At 32.0% G+C, this 20167-nt stretch overlaps 1 protein-coding gene across 1 annotated transcript in view; it reads left to right on the top strand.

Annotated features, from left to right (window-relative positions):
- LOC139521850 (hephaestin-like) overlaps positions 1 to 20167 on the top strand; it is a 331235-nt gene that overhangs the window by 99495 nt on the left and 211573 nt on the right. The window lies entirely within an intron of this gene.

The raw sequence follows: 20167 nt of genomic DNA on the forward strand, positions 1-20167 counted from the left end.
TCGGAAACTACCACCGTTGTTGCCGGATCGATAGCAAAACTGCAAGGAAGACAAATCCTTCACTAATAGGTCTGTAACTCAACAAACCCTTGAACCTTTAAAGATGTCGCCATAAAACATAAAAAGGTCTTCAATCATAAATAAAGTCAGGGACGAACAAGAAGAGAAAAAACAGACCCATATCATTGAAATCAGGGCACAAACAAGTATCACGACCGACTGCTAAGACATCAGCTTCTTGTAAAATTTTAAACGTAGGATCAGAATAAGCTTTGGATATGATAAGTTGGAACAATGTGACCCGTGAAAGAAATTACCGATATTCCAGGCTACACAAGACACCGGATACAGATTGTTTTATACCTAGGGGTTCAGGTGATAAAGTTAGTAAAATCATTTATGAACAAATACTTTAACACAAAAATATGAAATACGAAAGTCGGGAAGTAAATAGAAAGAGAAAAATCATTTAGCTAACCAGAATTCAATCAACATCATACTACTTTGGATATAGAAGTCTGTGATAAATAGGCGAGTGTGGAAATTTTTGAAAATCTTTACGACCATCATTCTAGAACTGTTTAAGGCTTAGGTAGTACCGTTATTGATTTTCAAGATACGGCAATACAAACTAATATGCAAGTTATAAAAATCGGCTCTGAAAGAGAAATTAAGACACGATTTCTGCCTTTGCCACCTAAAACACCCAAACCAAAGACACCAAATTCCAGACTGAATTAAGCCAACAGGAAAAATACATGATTATGATAAAATACATGAATCATTTACCAGGTGCAATGCTATTCGGATTATATTCTGTCAATAGAAGATGTGTGATACAAAAAAGCCTACGAGAAACAGTTGTGTTTTAAGGATTTATCTCTTAGTGTACATGTCAATTGCCATGTAATTAGAAATTTTCATAATCTATTTGAAGCAAGAAATAATGACAAAAATGGCTGAAACTAAGAAGAAGGACCAAATATAATATATGAATGGAAAGCATATATAGTGTGATGCGAATGAAACAACTCATTAACTTTAATTTTCAGCAAGAAACAATGAAAGAACAAATATAATGCCTGTTTGACTATAACAGAGTGATAACTTAAGGGAGTATATAAAAAAAGATTAATAGCATAGAATTGTCAGAAACATAATTTCTATATTCCTTGAGTGGTAACTTAAAACCAAGCACCTTTTCATAATTTATATTTTTATTATTTGGTATTGGTTGCAAATATACTAGCCAAAAGACAATGACCCATAAATTGCAATATTCTTCGTTCCGGGTTAATAGTGCTAGTTAAAAGATTGGTGTGTTTTAGATTCCAGTATTTGCAATTGAAAATAAAGGACATACATGTTATAACAACAATAACATTAACGGTATCAATTTTTCTGCACCAGATGCGCATTTCGACAATACATGTCTCTTCAGTTATGCTTGTGGAAAAATGTGTAAAATCCAAAGCTTATATAAAAGATGAAGAGCTATAATCCAAAAGTTCCAAAAAGTATAACCAAATCCGTGAAAGGAATCAAAGCTTTGCATGAGGGAGATACATTCCTTAATTTATAAGATTTTTTAATATTTTCTAACAGCAAATTTAATAACACAAAAAATCCGCATTTTCATGCCAGTACCGGAGTACTGGCTACTGAGCTGGTGATACCCTCGGTGTAGTTTTTGTATACTGATGTTCCTTTTGTTTTACTGTATAGAAGCAACTAATTAAACATGTATGATATTATTTTCTTTCTTTATATTCAACAGTGTAGTCAGTGATTGGCGTTAAACCAGGATGCACAATACTTATTCTGGCCACGAAAAGCTAAAACAGCAAGGAACACGTGCTATCAAATTTCCCATCGGCAGTGATACCCGAAACTCAATAACAAACTGGTTTGATCAAACATTATGACGTCAGTGGTTTATACAGTTCAAAGCAGGTCACCTCAAGACTATCAGCAGCAACACGTGACATTGAAAATTCGGTACACGATTGAAGATGAAGCAAACCTCATTTTTTCAAAATCAAAAAATAATATACAACTGACAGACATGATAAAAACTTACTGATAAAAATGATTTAAAGTATATATAGTTTTCTCTCATTATAATTAAATCACCTAAGTGTCCTTCTTTCCTAGTTTGAACATCAAATCTGAACTGAAGTTTGCCTGAAAATTGTCAAGTCTCTTGCTCGAAAAATAATAATCGTTTCGAGGACAAACTAAAAACGACGGACTGAATTTAAATTCAATAGAGCATTTCTTCAAGACAAACACTCGATATAAATAGGCATTCAGGCTAACTCCATCAGATTTTCTATGTTTCTTAGTTGACCTGCACTGTTCTGCCTCGAAAATGTCATACAGAAAATGGATTACTAGTACATGTTCTGTTTAATATAGTTTACAAACAACAACAAAAAAAACAGATTTTAACTTATAGTTTTTAGTCGGTTTTTTTTGCGATATCCATTTAACGTGTACATCCCGTTATTGTGCTATGGTAGTTTTTGTAATCTTGTCTTTTGTTTTTGCTAATGTGAATTTTCTGTATGTCTTTTTGTGTATCTGTGTTAACATAATTGATTTGCTTGTTTTGTAGTGGTTAATATTATAACAATACTGACTGCTGCATCCCTTTTTTGACTTTTTTATCTATTTATGTTTGTTTGTTTGTTTTGTTCACACATCGTTGTCAATTTGATAGAATTATTAGTATTATTGGTTCCGGGTTAATAGCGCTAGTTGGAGAGATTGCTGTGTTTTAGATTCCAGTTTTTGCCATTGAAAACAGATGAAATATCTGTTAAACAACAAAATAACAATCAACTTAGACCCCAGTAAGTTTGGACTCGAATAGGAGTACATATACTACTGTTCCTTTAGTTTTACTATAGGAGTAGCAACTTAATAAATATGTTTAATATTATTTTCTTTGTTTATATTCAACAAGATTACTTTTTCTATTAACTATTAAAAAAAAGATGTGGTAATTATTTCCAAATGAGACAACTCTCCACAACTAGTTGGGTCAGTGGCGTAACTAGCAAATAACTTATCCACAGGGGTTTTATGGACCGCTCAAGGTGCATAGAATCGCTTAACTAAATGATAAAAATCCTGGTATCTAAATTCTTTTTTAAACCCAACATGTTGAGTTCTTGACATAAATTTCTGAACAAAATTTATATTTAATCGAACATTTATTTAAAAGAGGGGTACGGAAGCGTATTAGCGACACACATTTTTTTTTTTCTTCCTATGTTTGCGTTATAACGCAAACCTTTTGCGTTATAACGCAAATATCTTGATTTCAATTATTCATTAAGTTTTGTATATATGTCCGTCTGTCATTCATTTCGGATGTGATTTACTAGTAGATAAAACAAAAAGAAACACATACAAGGCCAATCATTATAATAAATATGCATAGGAATAATTGAAGTGCAACTATACATAAATTAAGACTGATTTGTGCATCAGAAAAGTATATAATTTAAAAAGAAAATATATATAGTTTAGTATATAGTCATATTAAAATTGAAAGATCAAAAATAATGTCATACAATTGTGAAACCTCCAAGTCAAATAGACAAAATGATCTTTCTGCTTTAAAATGAATTATTAATAAGGAAACATTTTTTTTTAAATCTCAGAATATGATCAAGATTCTTTGATAGAAAGTCATTGAATTTTCATTTCAATATAATGAAGTATTTTTAAGTTGCTTGGGTAGCAATTTGAATAGAGAGAACATAATTTTATTAATAAAACATCTTCATTCTATACATTTATTGCCAAAGGGTAGCTTGTTTGAATCTAACCTACTTTACACAGTTCTCAAACGAAAGCTTACTTTGGAAGTATATTTATATTCGGTTATAGCTATATTAGCAGGGTTGATTTTTTTCTTAGGTATAACCTCAATTTACTCAATTTTCTTTGTAATATATATGTTGTGTACAAGATGTAAGTTTGTACAAATTATAATTTGTACAGGGTTTTTGTACAAGTTATAAGTTTTTTGATACCTACCTTCTTGCAACAGGTGGTACAGGTTTAACTTATAAAATGTACCAGTGTAATGTTTTAAATTCAAATACATATACGTCAACCTAACATTTAGTGCTATTCTCCTTGCCTTCAAACTGGAAATGAGGATACCTGAATGGTTTCAATTCTAATTTTCTTTTTTTGCTTATACCATATTCATAGCTATACAAAATCTTTGTGAGGTCTTAAAATGTTTTTGTATCAATGCTAAGTATTAGACTGTATCATGAAGTTGTAAAAAATTGACAGAAATATGCGGAGCAAAAGACTGTGTGCTTGCATCATCCATTTTTGTTCAGCAGGTCATAAAACACTGATAACTTGTACAAAAATTCTGTACAAATTATAATTTGTACAACATTACAACTTGTACACAACATATATACTAGTAGTAACATGGATATCGTTTTTGGGGACCTTTATAGTTTGTTGTTCAGTGTGAGCCAATGCTCCGTGTTGAAGACCGTAATTCGGTCTATGATGGTTTACTTTTACGAATAGTGACTTAGATGAAGAGTTTTCTTATTGGCACTCATACCACATCTTCTTATATTATTCTGCTCATTATTAGTCATTGATATGATCTAATTATTCAAGCATTTTACTTTGCAATTACTACAAAGGTGATAAATTTTAATATATATAGCCTCCTCCATTAATAACTACTGTTTCCTTTGAATCTTAAATAAGAAATAAGATAAAACAAATGTTTGCGTTATAACACAAGGTTTGCGTTTTAACGCAAAGGTTTGCGTTATATCGCAAAGGTTTGCGTTACAACGCAAAGGTTTGCGTTTAACGCAAAGGTTTGCGTTATATCGCCTATGTTTGCGTTATAACGCAAAGGTTTGCGTTATAACGCAAAAGGTTTGCGTTATATCATGTTTGCGTTATATCGCAAAGGTTTGCGTTATAACGCAAACATAGGAAGAAAAATTAAAAAAAAATGTGTGGCGCTAATACGCTTCCGTAGAGGGGTTCAAATTACCTAAGGGATTTCTAAACTCACAGATCGAAAATAAACTGCTAAAAAAGAAAAAAAAACAAACCGACAAATAAAAAATACACGAGACACAATATAGAAAAAGAGATGAAAGCATCATGATTGAACCAGACCAAAAAACTGGTTGTGATCTCAGTTGCCCCGGAAGGGTAATTAGATCCTGCTCCATATGTGACACCCGTCGTGTTGCTCATGTTATTACAAACCCGGTAAATAGTCTTAGTTATGTAGATCAAAATCGTGAAAAGGGAACGGGATTGTAGTTACGACATAAGGAACATATCTGTAATCATCTATGAAACGGTTATTCCGTAATAGTCAACCAACTCGTGATGTCGTCCGTAAAATTTACGAAGGGATGATTTCAACTTTACCATTTGGAACTCTTGATTTACACTTTTGGTATTTAGATGTATTTTGCCTCCAATAATCTAAGATCTACTCCGAATAACCTTTTTGACGTCAAGCAACAATTAATTTTTAGCTCACCTGGCCCAAGTGAGCTTTAATTTCCCATCACTTGACGTCCGTCGTCGTTAACTTTTACAAAAATCTTCTCCTCTGAAACTACTGGGCCAACAACCAAACTTGGCCACAATCGTCATTGGAGTATCTAATTTAAAATGTGTCCGGTGACCCGGCCAACCAACCAAGATGCCCGCCATGGCTAAATATGGAACATAGGGGTGAAATGTAGATGTTGGCTTCTAACTCTGAAACCAAAACATTTAAAGCAAATCTGACAAGGGGTTAAATTGTTAATCAAGTCAATATCTATCTGCCCTGAAAGTTGTAGATGAATTGGACAACTGGTTGTTGGATTGCTGGCCCCCAATTGGTATTTTTTAAAGAAATTTTGCTGTTTTTTGTTATTATCTTGAATACTATTATAGATAGAGATAAACTGTAAATAGCAACAATGTTCAGCAAAGTAAGATCTAAAAATAAGTCAACATGACCAAAATGGTCAGTTGACCCATTAAGGAGTTATTGCTGTTTAAGTCAATTTTTAACAATTTTCATTAATTTGGTAAATTTTATAAATTTTCACAAAATATTTTCCTTTGTCTAAAGGGCCAAGTTTATTATGGATAGAGAAAATTGTAAGTAGCAAGAATGTTCAGTAAAGTAAGATCTACAAACACACCACCATCACCAAAACACAATTTTGTCATGAATCCATCTGTGTCCCGGCTTTGTTTAATATGCACATAGACCAATTAAGGTGAGCGACACAGGCTCTTAAGAGCCTCTAGTTAATTGTGACGTCAAATGTTTTGAATTATGATGTCAAAGTATACGGGAACCTGTGTGATTTTTCGTCATGACGGACAAATTTGCTTCAAAGTAAATACGTCTTCTATTCCTTGTGAGCAGCAACCCCATATTAGGGAAGTTATGATAGGAGCAAGCAATGTATGCAATTCATCACTAGTCAGTGAAAGACGTTAACCAAGATGCATAATTCTTACAGTCTGGTCTGCGAGCAATCAAAATTCCCATCGGTAGCGATACCCTAGCCTCAATAACAAACGTCTGTTCAAACATTATGACGTCAGTGGTTTATAAGGTTCTAAGCAGGTCATGGTTTCACCAAAAGTCTATCAGCAGCAACAGTCACATGACATTGAAAATTCGGTACACAAATGAGTCCCGAATGAAGCAAACCTCTTTTTTCAAAATGATATACAACTGTCATGATAAAAACTTACTGGTAAAAATAATGTAAGCATATTCCTCTCGTCAAAATACTCCTTATCGCTATTTGTCCGCCAATACTGGATATCACACAGGTTCCCGTAAAATTTTGACGTCATAAAGAAAAATATCTGACGCCACAATGGAAAAGTGATTGTTGTTTGCGTCAAAAATTCAAGCGGCCGGGTCAGCCGGGATTAGCGATAAGGTGTATTAAAACTTCACCTAAAACTCCTTCTTTCCCAGTTTTATCATTAAATCTGAACTGAAGTTTGCCTGAACATTTGTCAAGTCTCTTGCTCGAAAAATCATAATAATTTCGAGGACAAACTAAAAACGACGGGCTGAATTTAAATTTGAAAGGACATCTCTTCAACACAAACACTAGATATGATTAGGCCTTCTAACTCAATCTATGTTTCTTATAGTTTGAAAAGTGTTACTGTAGTAGTGCCTCAAAAATGTCATACAGAAAATGAATTTCATCTTCTGTTTTATATAGTTTACCAAAAATATTTCAGAATTTAACTTAGTGTTTATTCTATTTTTTGCGATATCCATATACGTGGCTCGGTACTTGTACATCCCGTTATTGTGCTATGGTTATTTTTGTAATCTTGTCTCGTTTTTGCTGCGGTGAATTTTCTATATGCCTTTTTGTGTATCTTTGTTAACATAATTGTTATGCTTGTTTTGTAGTGATTAATATTATAACACAATGTTGACTGCTGTATCCCTTTTGTACCTATATATGTCTGTTTGTTTTCTTCACATATCGTTTACACATCGTTGTCAATAGAATTATTAAGCTATATAAACTGTTATCACAGAGATATGTCTCGCTTTTTTGTAATTTCGAAAATGCAAATGTTGAAATCAAAAATAGCAACACTTTAACATGTAAGTTTAGGAACTATGACTGAAGGTACATGGCTGAACAATCTCCATGGAAATGAGATGTGCCAATGTAAATACAACTACATACCAAATACCATTGACTTATCATAAGTAGTTTTCTTTTAACAAACGTAAACACAAACTAATAATGTAAACTAAGCAAAATTTCAAAGTCAATAAACCATAACTGAGGGGGAGGGTAAAAAAAAATCCATAGTAATGAGATGTGCCAATGTTAATACAAATCAAATCAAATCAAATATTTTATTGTCATATAAACTTTACAGTTTGTGACCAACATATATTAATACAATAAACACAATAAACATATATACATATATATTAAACATACAAAATATCAACAGCATTAAAATTTATAACAACAAACAAGTTGTTAAGAGTCCCCTGCCCTCAGTTCTAATGACTTTTTCAAGAAGGATCCTAACTTATTTGTTTGTAAAGGCGATGATGGATTTAGTAAATAATGAATTTTTTCTTCTTCATTTAAATTATTAAAGTTATTATTTTCTGTACATATGTGATGAAAAAAGTCATTTCTTAGAGTTTTATTATACTCACAATATAGTAAAAAATGTTTCTCATCCTCTAGTATTTTACATTTATGGCAAAGACGTTCCTCTCTTGGGATTTTAAAATATCTCCCCTTTTCAATCAAGAGGGAGTGATCACTTATTCTAAATTTGGTGATTAATCTCCTTATCTGAAAATTAGATGTATTTAGATAATATTCTAGTTTGTAATCTTTTTAAAGTTTTTTATAGAGAAAAAATTTACTTTTATCATCGATGTTTTGAAATTTATTTTGAATTAAATCTTCATATCTATTTTTCATTTTTAACTTTATATCGTTTTTTATTTTATTTACATCTTTTATGTCCTTACAAGTAGAAAGAATATTAAGGTCAACGTTAGTCTCTTTAACATTATTTTTAGCATATGTATACCATGAGTAAGTTCCTGTCAAATCTAGAGACTGTGCTAGAGAAAAAGCTTCCTTTAACAATGAATTAATATTATTATTATATAGTCTAGCTAAATATAAAAGGGTTTGTGTTTTAATAAAACATTCTATAGGCAATCTTCCTAATTCAACTATTGCTCCTAAATTGGATGCATTTTTTCTTATTCCTAGAGTAGATTTACAAAATTTAAGATGCATATTTTCTATGGGGGTTTTGTCTATAAAATCAAGTTGATTAATTTCTTTTCCTGAAGTTAAGGCTCTGCTTTTTCTGCTTTTGGTTCGATGAAAAGAAATATATGTATCCAAATATGTTACTTCTGAATTATAGGTCATAATTGGTTTTACTAAAGAATCAAAAAGATTATTTGCTACTTTTATAAGTAGATTATTCAATGATTTAGTATATGATTTTATTGCAAAAAATACTTTTTTTGCTTTTTTTGTCAGCTCTAAAGTACTTTGTGATAAATTTCCATTACATTTTATCAACATTCCCAAAAATGAATATTCTGTTACACTCTCTATGGCTTTATTCTCATAGTAAATATGTGATGTTTCACTTTTATGTTTTGACTGACTAAAAATCATGGATTTAGTTTTGTTTGTATTCAAAGAGAGTTGCCATTTGTTACAATATAATTTAACGTTATTTAAACTGTTTTGTAGACCCTCTTTTGATTCTGACAGGATTAAAAGATCATCCGCAAAAAGAAGGCATCCTACCTTACTATTTATAAGCTTAAGGGGACTTGAATCATTTCCCTCAAAATTTTTTACAATATCATTTATAAAGACATTAAATAAAGTGGGACTTAGTGTGTCTCCCTGTTTAACCCCTCTAGCAATATTAAAATATTCTGATACATAATCTTTATATTTTAAAGATGATTTAGTATTTAAGTATTGTTGTTTTATAACTCTATAAAAAGACTTGCCAACTCCCATTTTACATAATTTATAAAGTAAAGCAGTTCTCCATACTGAATCAAAAGCCTTTTTCAGATCTATGAAGCAGGCATAAATCTTTTTTTTCTCTTTATGTAAATATTTATTAATCAAGGACTTTAATAAAACAACTGCATACCAAGTATCATTGACCTACCACTACTGGTTCCCAATGAACTGACCTAATCACAAACTAATACATGAAAACTAAGCAAAAGTTTCAAAGTCAATGGACCATGACTGAGGGGATGTGGCCAAATAATCTCCATGGAAATGGTGTATGCCAATGCTTATACAACTACATACCAATTATCATTAACCTACGACTAGTGGTTCCCCATAAACTGACCTAATCACAAACTAATACATTAAAACTAAGCAAAATATTCCAAGTCAATAGACCATGAATAAGAGGGCGGGACCAAATAATCTCCATGGAAATGAGATATGCTGATGCTTATACAACTGCATACTAATAATCATTACTTTGCCACTAGTGGTTCCCCATAAACTGACCTAATCACAAAATAATACATGAAAACTAAGCAAAAGTTTCAAAGTCAATAGACCATAACTGAGGGGACGGTGTCAAATAATCTCCAAGGTAATGAGATGTGCCAATACTTCTACAACTGCATACCAAATATATTTGACTTACCACTAGTGATTCACCATAAACTAGACCTAATCAAAAACTAATACATTGTTGTCGCCGCCGACGCCGGAAACAGCATACCTATGTCTCTCTTTTTGACTCCGTCAAGCGAGACAAACACCAGATTTAATCTCTCATTGTGATACGAAAATGCATGTACCAAGTCAGGAATATGACACTTGTTAGCCACTAGTTTTATGTGTTTGAGCTTCTGATTTTGCCATTTGTGTTTAGAATTTTCCTCTGTGTACGGTATTTTTTTTTAAACTTTTTTCTAGATTCTTGGTCCTGACGTTGTTTATTATCTTAATAACGTGTTATAGTACTCATTTATTGTCTTTTTGTATATCATTTTTACTGTGTAGTCTATTTTTGGTAATATACATTTCACGTGGCTCGGTACTTATACATCTCTCATTGTGTTATTGTGCTAAGGTATTTTTGTGTTATTGTTTTTCAATTTTGCTAATGTGATTTTTCTATATTCCTTTCTGTGTTTCTTTGTTGACATATTTGTATTATAGTGATTAAGATTATAACACACTGTTGACTGCTGTACCCCTATTATTGACATTTTTTCCTATTATGTCTGTTTAAATTGATTACACATCGTTATCAAGATAATGGAATTTTATGCGATTGTCATACAAGTGAGAGGTTTAGTCAGCTATAAAACAAGGGTTTAAGCCACCCTTTTCTACATGGGGAAATTCATGTGTCATGGTCAGGAGTGTGACAGTTTGATGTGTTTCATTTTCAATCTGATTATTCAATTTGTAAGGGACTTTCTTCAGAGTTCAGTTTTTGTTATTTTACTTTTTCTTATCCGAGGTATTAATTACTATGATTTTTTTTTAGACCATCCAACAGAAATTGCGGTCATTCGATGTTCAGTTCTTCGGTACATTGATTATTGGTTAACATAGCTTCCAATACTGATCTTCATACAATGAACCAATAAAACCTCATTCTACTTTGCTAGCAGGACAAAATCCACAGGAAAAGTGTGTACACATTAATTTAAAAAAAAAACATGGCCGTACGGTGACCTATAGTTGTTAATGTCTGTGTCATTTTAGTTGTCTCATTGGCAATCATACCACATCTTCTTTTTTTATATGGCATAACTTAGCTTAGTGAATAAATGACTATACCATTGATAACTTGTTTGACATGCACATGTTTTTCACTTATTTTTTTAGCTCTCAAAGGTAGATGAGGCCTGTAAAATATAGCTATCAAGTCAGTGACAATTCGGTTTTGATTGCATTTCATGCAAACTTTATCTTAAATATCACTTGAGTCCATTTATTAGTAAAATATAAAAAAAAAAGTAGAACAAAAAATGTTCTTCAAATGCTATAGTAATCTGGATCACAAAGAAGGTTCTGTCTAAGTTTCACAACATTCAATGAATGTTCAACACAGTTATTGATGTAAAAAATCGTAAAGCAGAGACTTTTACTATCAACTGCATTAAAGTAATGTAATCTATCAACTAATAAACAGCTGTGCATTAAGCGCATGATCACGTTTTTGAAGAATAAAGTTCAATGACTTCTTAAAGTCATATCAGAAATGCAAGTAAAACGAAAGGTAGCTTACATCAAAAGATATAAACAATTCACCAAAGTTTCATGAGAACTGCAATAAGCTTATCTAAGTTATTGTCCGAAAATTGGGGGGGGGGGGGGGGGGGGGGGGGACTTTTTTAATGAATCAAACACCATAACTCGGAAACGTAAAATCTTAAATTATTTAAAAACAAAACAGAAAGGGAGCTCACATCAATAGATATAAACAATTCAACACAGTTTTATTCAAATAAGTTAACATTTGTGGGTTAATGTCAGACATTGTGAAAACAGATAGACAAACAGACGGACAACGGTATACCATAATACGTCATGTAAACGGGCGTATAAAAACTGAACACTGAAAATCAAATATTTTGTAATTTTTTCGGTCATAACTTTATATAATTCAATAAAGTAAATATTATGCATTATATTTAAATAAGAGTGCACACACTGAAAGGCATTCTTTACTAACTATTGTTATTAGAAATATGCTAATAGTCCTAAATCTGATGTGCAGTAGTTGTCTTTTGTTTATGTAATTTCTACGTGTTTCTCGCTTCTGTTTTTATATATATATATATAGATTAGACCGTTGGTTTTCCTGTTTGAATGGTTTTACACTAGTAATTTTTGGGCACTTTATAGCTTGTCGTTGTTGGTTTGAGCCGAGGCTCCGTGTTGAAGGCCGTACCTTGATCTATAATGGTTTACTTTTATAAATTGTTATTTTGATGGAGAGCTGTCTCATTGGCACTCATACCACATCTTCCTATATCTATCTCTTTACCGTACAACTATCACATAAACCTAACATGATACAAGAAAATGAGGTCTGTGAAGGTCAGATAAACCAAACGAGAAATACATGTTAACCTTACAATCATTCAATACACTTAATATGGATGACCTATTGATTATAGTTTGAATTGTTTCTAAGTAACTAAAATGAGTTCAAGGTCAGATGAACCATGCCAGGCAGACATGTACACTTCATAATCGATCTACACATTAATATAGTTGACCTATTGCTTAAAGTATCCATGAACCAAACTTAACTATGAAAACCTTACATAGACCAATGAACCATCCAAATGAAGTCAAGGTAGGATAAAAGCTGCTAAAAAGACATATTCTGTAACAGCTTACAATCCTTCCATACAACAAATATTGGTGACCTATTGCTTATAGTTTAAGACAAGAGTACACACGCTGAAATGTCTCACCTTCTTTAATAATCATTGATTTTATGTTGATAATCCTAAATATAAAGCTTTATTACAACTGTCAAATAAGCTTAACATAAACCAAGAAAACTATACATTGACCAATGAACCATGAAAATGAGGTTAAGGTCAGATGAACCATGCAAGGCAGGCATGTACAGCTAACATTTCTTCCATATAACAAATATGGTTGACCTATTGCCTATTGTTTAAGAAAAACAGACCAAAACACAAAAACTTAACTGAGCTATGAACAGTGAAAACGAGGTCAAGGTCAAATTAAACCTGTGTGACTGACATATAGATCATAAAACATTTCCATACACCAAATATAGTTGACCTATTGCATATAGTGTTAGAAAAAAAGACCAAAACTAACTCAATAACTTAACTTTGACCACTGAACCATGAAAATGAGGTCAAGGTCAGATAACACCTGCCAGCTAGACATGTACACCTAACAATCATTCCATATACCAAATATAGTAGACATATTGCACACAGTATAAGAAAAACAGACAAAAACACAAAAACTTGACTATTACCACTGAACCATGAAAATTAGGTCAAGGTCAGATGACACCTGCCAGTTGGACATGTGCACCTTACAATCTGTCCATACACCAAATATACTAGACCTATTGCATACAGTATAACAAAAACAGACCAAAACACAAAAACTTGACTATAACCACTGAACCATGAAACATGGGTAAAGGTCAGATGACACCTGCCAGTTGGACATGTGCACCTTACAATCCTTCCATACACCAAATATACTAGACCTATTGCTTATAGTATCTGAAATATGGACTTGACCACCAAAACTTTACCTTGTCCACTGGTCATTGAAATGGGGTTGAGGTCAGGTGGAAACTGTATGATGGACAAGAGGACCTTGCAAGGTAAGCACATACCAAATAAAGCTATCCTATTACTCATTATGAGAGAGACATTAACACTAAAAATAAAATGCCTGATACGACCACAGTGGTCGAAACCCTTAACAGTTGGAGCAAATTTGATCACACTATTCAAGCTTGATAATGCCTGAATTTGGATTGTGATCAAATTTTAACATAATAAAGGTTTTTGACACAAAATAAATGTGGTCGAAGATCTTACAAATCTATTGCACAATACTGAAAAATTTTGAAGAACTAGAAGCTCTCAAGAGCCTGTGTCACTCACCTGTATTTACTGATGATTTGGAAATCATGTAAAATATGGTTAAACATAATTAACAATATTAGATTATATAAGACATAATTAGATACTATAATAGTATCTAAGATAAAGACAAATAAACTGTTATCACAGAGATATGTCTCGCCTTCTTGTAATTTTGATTATGCAAATGTTGAAATCAAAATAGCAATACTTTAACATCTTACACAAGTTATGCAAATATTCATGGCTAAACAATTTCCATGTAAATAAGATGTGCCAATTCTAATACAAAGATCTGCATACCAAATACCATTGGCATTGACTTATTATAAGTCGTTCCAAAACCTAAATACAAACATTAACATGTAAACGTTTCAAAGTCAATGAACCATGAAGAGGGGGGTTGGGCTATACAATCTCCATGGAAACGATACTTGCAAATGCAGAAGTTCATCTTAAACTGATCTATTCACAAACTAATACATGTCAACTAAGATAAGTTTCAAAGTCATTAGACTGAGGGGCAAGGCCAAATATTTTCCATGGAAATGAGATGTGCCAATGCTTATACAACTGAAAACTAATTAGCATTGGCCTACCACTAATAGTTCCCCTTCAACTGACCTAATAACAAACTAATACATGATAACTTAGAAAAATTTTCAGTCAATAGACCAAGACTAAGGGGGCGGAGCCAAATTATCTCCATGGAAATAAGATATGTCAATACTTATACAACTGCATACCAAATATAATTGACCTACCACATGTGGTTCCCAATAAACTGACCTAATCACAAACTAATTTATGTAAAAGAAGAAAAAGTATTCGAGGTCAATAGACCATGACTGAGGGGGCAGGGCCAAATAATCTCCATGGAAATGAGATGTGCAAATGCTTATACAACTGCATACCAAATATGATTGAGCTACCACTTGTGGTTCACCATAAAATAGACCTTATCACAAACTAATACATTGTTGATGACATCGCCTCACACGCCGGAAACAGCATACCTATGTCTCGCTTTTTGACTTCGTCAAGGCCAGACAAAAACTGCCAAATTTCTGTAAAAAATACTACATGTACTAACTCAGGGGTAGCAACCCAACAACAGGTTGTCTAATTCTTCTGAAAATATCAGGGCAGATAAATCTATATCTGATGAACATTTTTGCCACCTGTCAGATTTGCTTTAAATGCTTTTGTTTTAGAGTTATAAAGTGAAAATTGCATTTTACCCCTATGTTCTATTTTTAGCCATGGCGGCCATATTGGTATGTTGGTCTGGTCACAGGACGCATTTTTTAAACTAGATATCCTAATGATGATTATGGCTAAGGGACGACATCAAAAGATCGATGTAGGATAAAAAACTTAAATCAAATAGTTTGGGGGTGGGGGGTTAAAATTCTGCAAGTTTTGTATATCTAAAATCGATTTTTACATATATCCCTATTGGTAAATCAATTTTTCCCAAAAAGTTAAGAGGGGGGGGGGGGGGGTCAGTGGAAAAACTATGTGAATTAAGTTTTTTATCCTACATTGAACTTTTGATGTCGTCCCTATGTTCGGTTAAATTTGTCTCAGTAGTTTCAGAGGAGAAGATTTTTGTAAAAGTTAATGACGACGGACGAAGACAACGGACAACGGATGCAAGTGATGAGAAAAAAATATGAATCCCTTTAAAAAATTGTAAACAATAATTACACCCCCAAAAAAATTTATTGACCCTTAATTCCTAAACTGTTTGCCCCATAACCCCTAAAATGAATCCCAACCTTTTACTTTTAAACATTATGGTACAATTTCAGAGCAATTTAAATACTTATACACAAGTTATTATCCTGAAACAAGAAAAATGTTGGTTTTGGGCCCCTTTTTTACCTTTAATTCCTAAACATTTGGGACCATAATCTCAAAAATCAATCCCAACCTTCATTTTGTGGTATTGAACCTTCTGAAAAAATTTCATAAAGATGTATTCACCTTAAACTAAGTTATTGTCCAGAAACCAATGCGTCTTCAGACGACTCAGACGACGACAAAGACATCATACCATTATATGATCCAAAAAAATTTTTTGCAGTTGTATAACAAAAATGTGTCCCAAGTACACCGATGCCCCATCTGCACTATCATTTTCTATGTTCAGAAGACCGTGAAATTGGGTTGAATCTCTAATTAAGCATTAAAATTAGAAAGATCATATCATAGGGAACATGTTTACTAAGTTTCAGGTTGATTGGACTTCAACTTCATCAAAAACTACCTCGACCAAAAACTTTAACCTGAAGCAGGACAGACGGATGAACGAACAGATGGACACACAGACCAGAAAACATAATGCCCATGAATGGGGCATAAAAACTCTGAGGAAAATGTAAAACAGAAAGTCCCTATTCAAATAGCAAAATCAAATGATAAAACACATCAAACGAATGGACAACAACTGTTGTATTCCTGACTTGGTACATGCATTTTCAAATGTAGAAAATTGTGGATTGAACCTGGTTTTATAGAAATGTTTCCATAAAAGGCAGCATAACTTTGGATGCAATATTTTGTATTCTATAAGCAGGATAAAAAGACAGAAAATTAATCTCTCTAACTTTAATCCATTAAGCCATAACTATCAATACTGACCTGCATACATTGAATCAATACATTTTGTTTTACCTTGCAAGCAGGAAAAATATTCACATGATAAATGTGTAAAATTCAACAAATCAAAATGCATATTTGGAAAAAAGGGTACACATAAAAAACAAATAATTTAAAAAAACAAACATCACATTTTCAAATATTGCAATATCTATGTACAGATGATGAAAAAAATAAACACACATTAATAAATATACAATTCAAGCTGTTTTATTTTGCCACTTTCCATTCATGATTCATATACATTTACAAGTGAATACAAATACTTGGCGTAATAAATCAAACAGTGGGCTAACATGAGACAGTCATTTCCAAGCTGAAATGGGGACCTCACTAATTGATGGCCTCTTTTGTGTATAAACCAATTCAATCTTTCTGGACCGACGGTTGTTCTTTGTTGTTTTGTGTTATGTTTCTCGAAGAAGTTGGTTTTTGGTGTTGTCTGTTGTACTGTCTAATGTTTTTGGTAAATGCTGTAATCATTTTATATAGATATAGGAAGATGTGGTATGAGTGTCAATGAGACAACTCTCCATCCAATTAAAAATTTATAAAAGTAAACAATTATAGGTCAAGGTACTGCCTTCAACATGGAGCATTGGCTCACACCAAAAATTAAAGTGCAAAACCATTCAAATGGGAAAACCAAAGGTCTAATTAATCTATATAAAAATGTATTGTTTGGAAAGGACTATATTTTTAGGACACAGTACATTTTGTTTCTGCTATTCAAATTTACAATTAATGTGTCATTAGTAATAACCCAAGGAATTTGTATTTTTAACATGATCTCGACCCCGCCCCCTTTCAAGGTAACCCTTCAAAATTTCTTGAATCAAATGTCCTTGAAAGAACATTATAAATTATCCTTCAAATAATCATTCATAGCACAATAACAAACTAGTATCAAAATCAAAATAAACAGTATAAGACAACACGAGGTTATAAATGTCCAATGATTGGGTCAGTCTACAACATTTAAATTCTGGTAGATAGTTGTCTCATTGGCAATCGTACTTATAACTTCTCTTTATTTTTACCTTCCTGAACCAAATTAAAGTTATTTTTAGCCAAGTGCAAGATCATAAAAAGACTAATAAGTCAGAAGTAGCAATAAATTAAAGAAGCAACAGATCTAGAGAACATACATAAAAAGGTTCAGAAAACTATAAACTATACAACAGATCATGTAAAAGCCATAGTGGTATTGTGAATATTAAAATCAAAGTTAAAAATAAGTAAAGTTTCATGAAAGTTTTAACCAAATAATGAATTTGATCTATAAATATATATATATATCTTCAAGGAAAAGAAATAAGGTGTTATCACAGCTTGGCAATAGCATACTGAATGCAATATCATAAATAATTCGTTAGAAATTTCAAAATATCATCATATGCACATTTCAAAATAAGAAGATGTCTAGTTACTGAAGAAGCTGTTATAAATCATCCAAATTGAAATTTTAAGTTATTTTCCAGGCACCAGTTTCAGGAAAAAGAATGACAAAAAGTTTAAAGTGAAAATAGTTTTTAACTTATCCAGGAACCAAAATGCATATAGCATCCTGAAACTCACTAATAATGAAATTAGAACACATTTACAAACACAGTTACTGATAAAATCTGTGTATTGAAAAGAAACTGTGAAATTCTGTCGAAATTCTCCAGAAATATAGTTAGCACAATTTGATTCAGCAGAACAGTGACATTATAGTCAATGACTTTTTATTCTTATAATTTTAAAAGGAGTGGAAGTTCAAAAATTAACCTGATCAAAGTAATATTTGTTTTTAGAATAAAAAAATATAATTATTTCAATCAATATATTTAGATTTAATACTGCTAATTATATATATAATAACACTATTAGTTACATAGTGTGCTAGTGACCTAATACGGTATATATGGGGTCAGTAAATTCCATATGGGGTGAGAGCGAAGCTCGAATCCCCATATGGAATTTACTGACCCCATATATACCGTATTACGTCACTATAGCACACTATGTAACGAATTTATCTTACCGACTATCTTAACGTGTGAAATTAAGACTAGTGATTCTCAAAATGAGCAAGTCTTCAATACTGTTAGCATTAAGAAAATATTTCCATTGATCGTACAAAAACAGATGCCAACAATAACGACTTGTAAGGTTTAAATGTGTTTTATGAATTTATTTCAATCTTAATCATCAATTTCTTCGTCTGTTGGAACTTTTAACTTTTTTTCTCAGTACCGTTTTGTTTTTATAAAGGGACATAACGCCATTACTAACCGTGTATGAAATAAGCCCCGCCCCCTTCTTACCTAATATGGAATATAAAGGGACGTAACTCCACTACTAACCGTGTATGAGATAAACCCCGCCTCCCTACTGACCTAATATCAAATATACACGGTTTGCACGCGGACGCTTTTAACCAATCATATTCCTGGAAATGTATAGGAGGTAAGATAAATATATATACATGAATATAGTAAATCTTAGAACTCTGTCTTGATGATGAACTGTGGTTGTTAACAAATCCATGTATAATATCACATCACATACTATTTCACCACAAGGGTAGTAAGCCACCATGATGTCTGGTTTCTTAATATTTTTAATAAAGACTTTAAAAAAAATCCCTGGTATCATAATAAAAGATGGCACTACAAAATTTGAAAATTTTAAAGTAGCCAAGATAATTAATCGTAAACCACTCATCTGCTACATTCATATTTCGAAAAAATAATATTGATACCTGCTTGTGGTTAATTGTTATAGACAAAAGTTCATATTACCATGATTACACAACAAAACTTGTCATTGAAATCATCAGCTGAAATTCATCTTTTCAAAACTAAGTTCTGCTTTCCTAAATGTATTGAACTTGTACTTTTTGTTTGCAGATATTCAATTTAGAAGTATGACAAAATGTGTTTTGAGGTACAATTTATATGCTTTCACATATATCAGAAATTATTTTAATACACTGCCAACATTGCTGCTTTGATAGCATTTTATTTTGCATTTAACAAAACTTTCATACCCTATCCCACAGCTTATTTTTTACAAAACTGAATTTTCATAAACTTTCTTCAAAATATATGAACAATTAAAAGAACATTTTGTGTACTGTTAGAAAATAGTAAAATATCCAATAACAATAAATATTTAAAGCCTATAACAAATGTTTTCTGTCAGCATACAGACTATATCATTATGAAATGTTTGGGAATATACAGAATTTTTACTTGAATTAATGAAGGTTGGTAGGGGTTGTAAAAAAATCAT

Source organism: Mytilus edulis, chromosome 4 (genome assembly GCF_963676685.1).
Source record: "Mytilus edulis chromosome 4, xbMytEdul2.2, whole genome shotgun sequence".
NCBI lineage: Eukaryota > Metazoa > Mollusca > Bivalvia > Mytilida > Mytilidae > Mytilus > Mytilus edulis.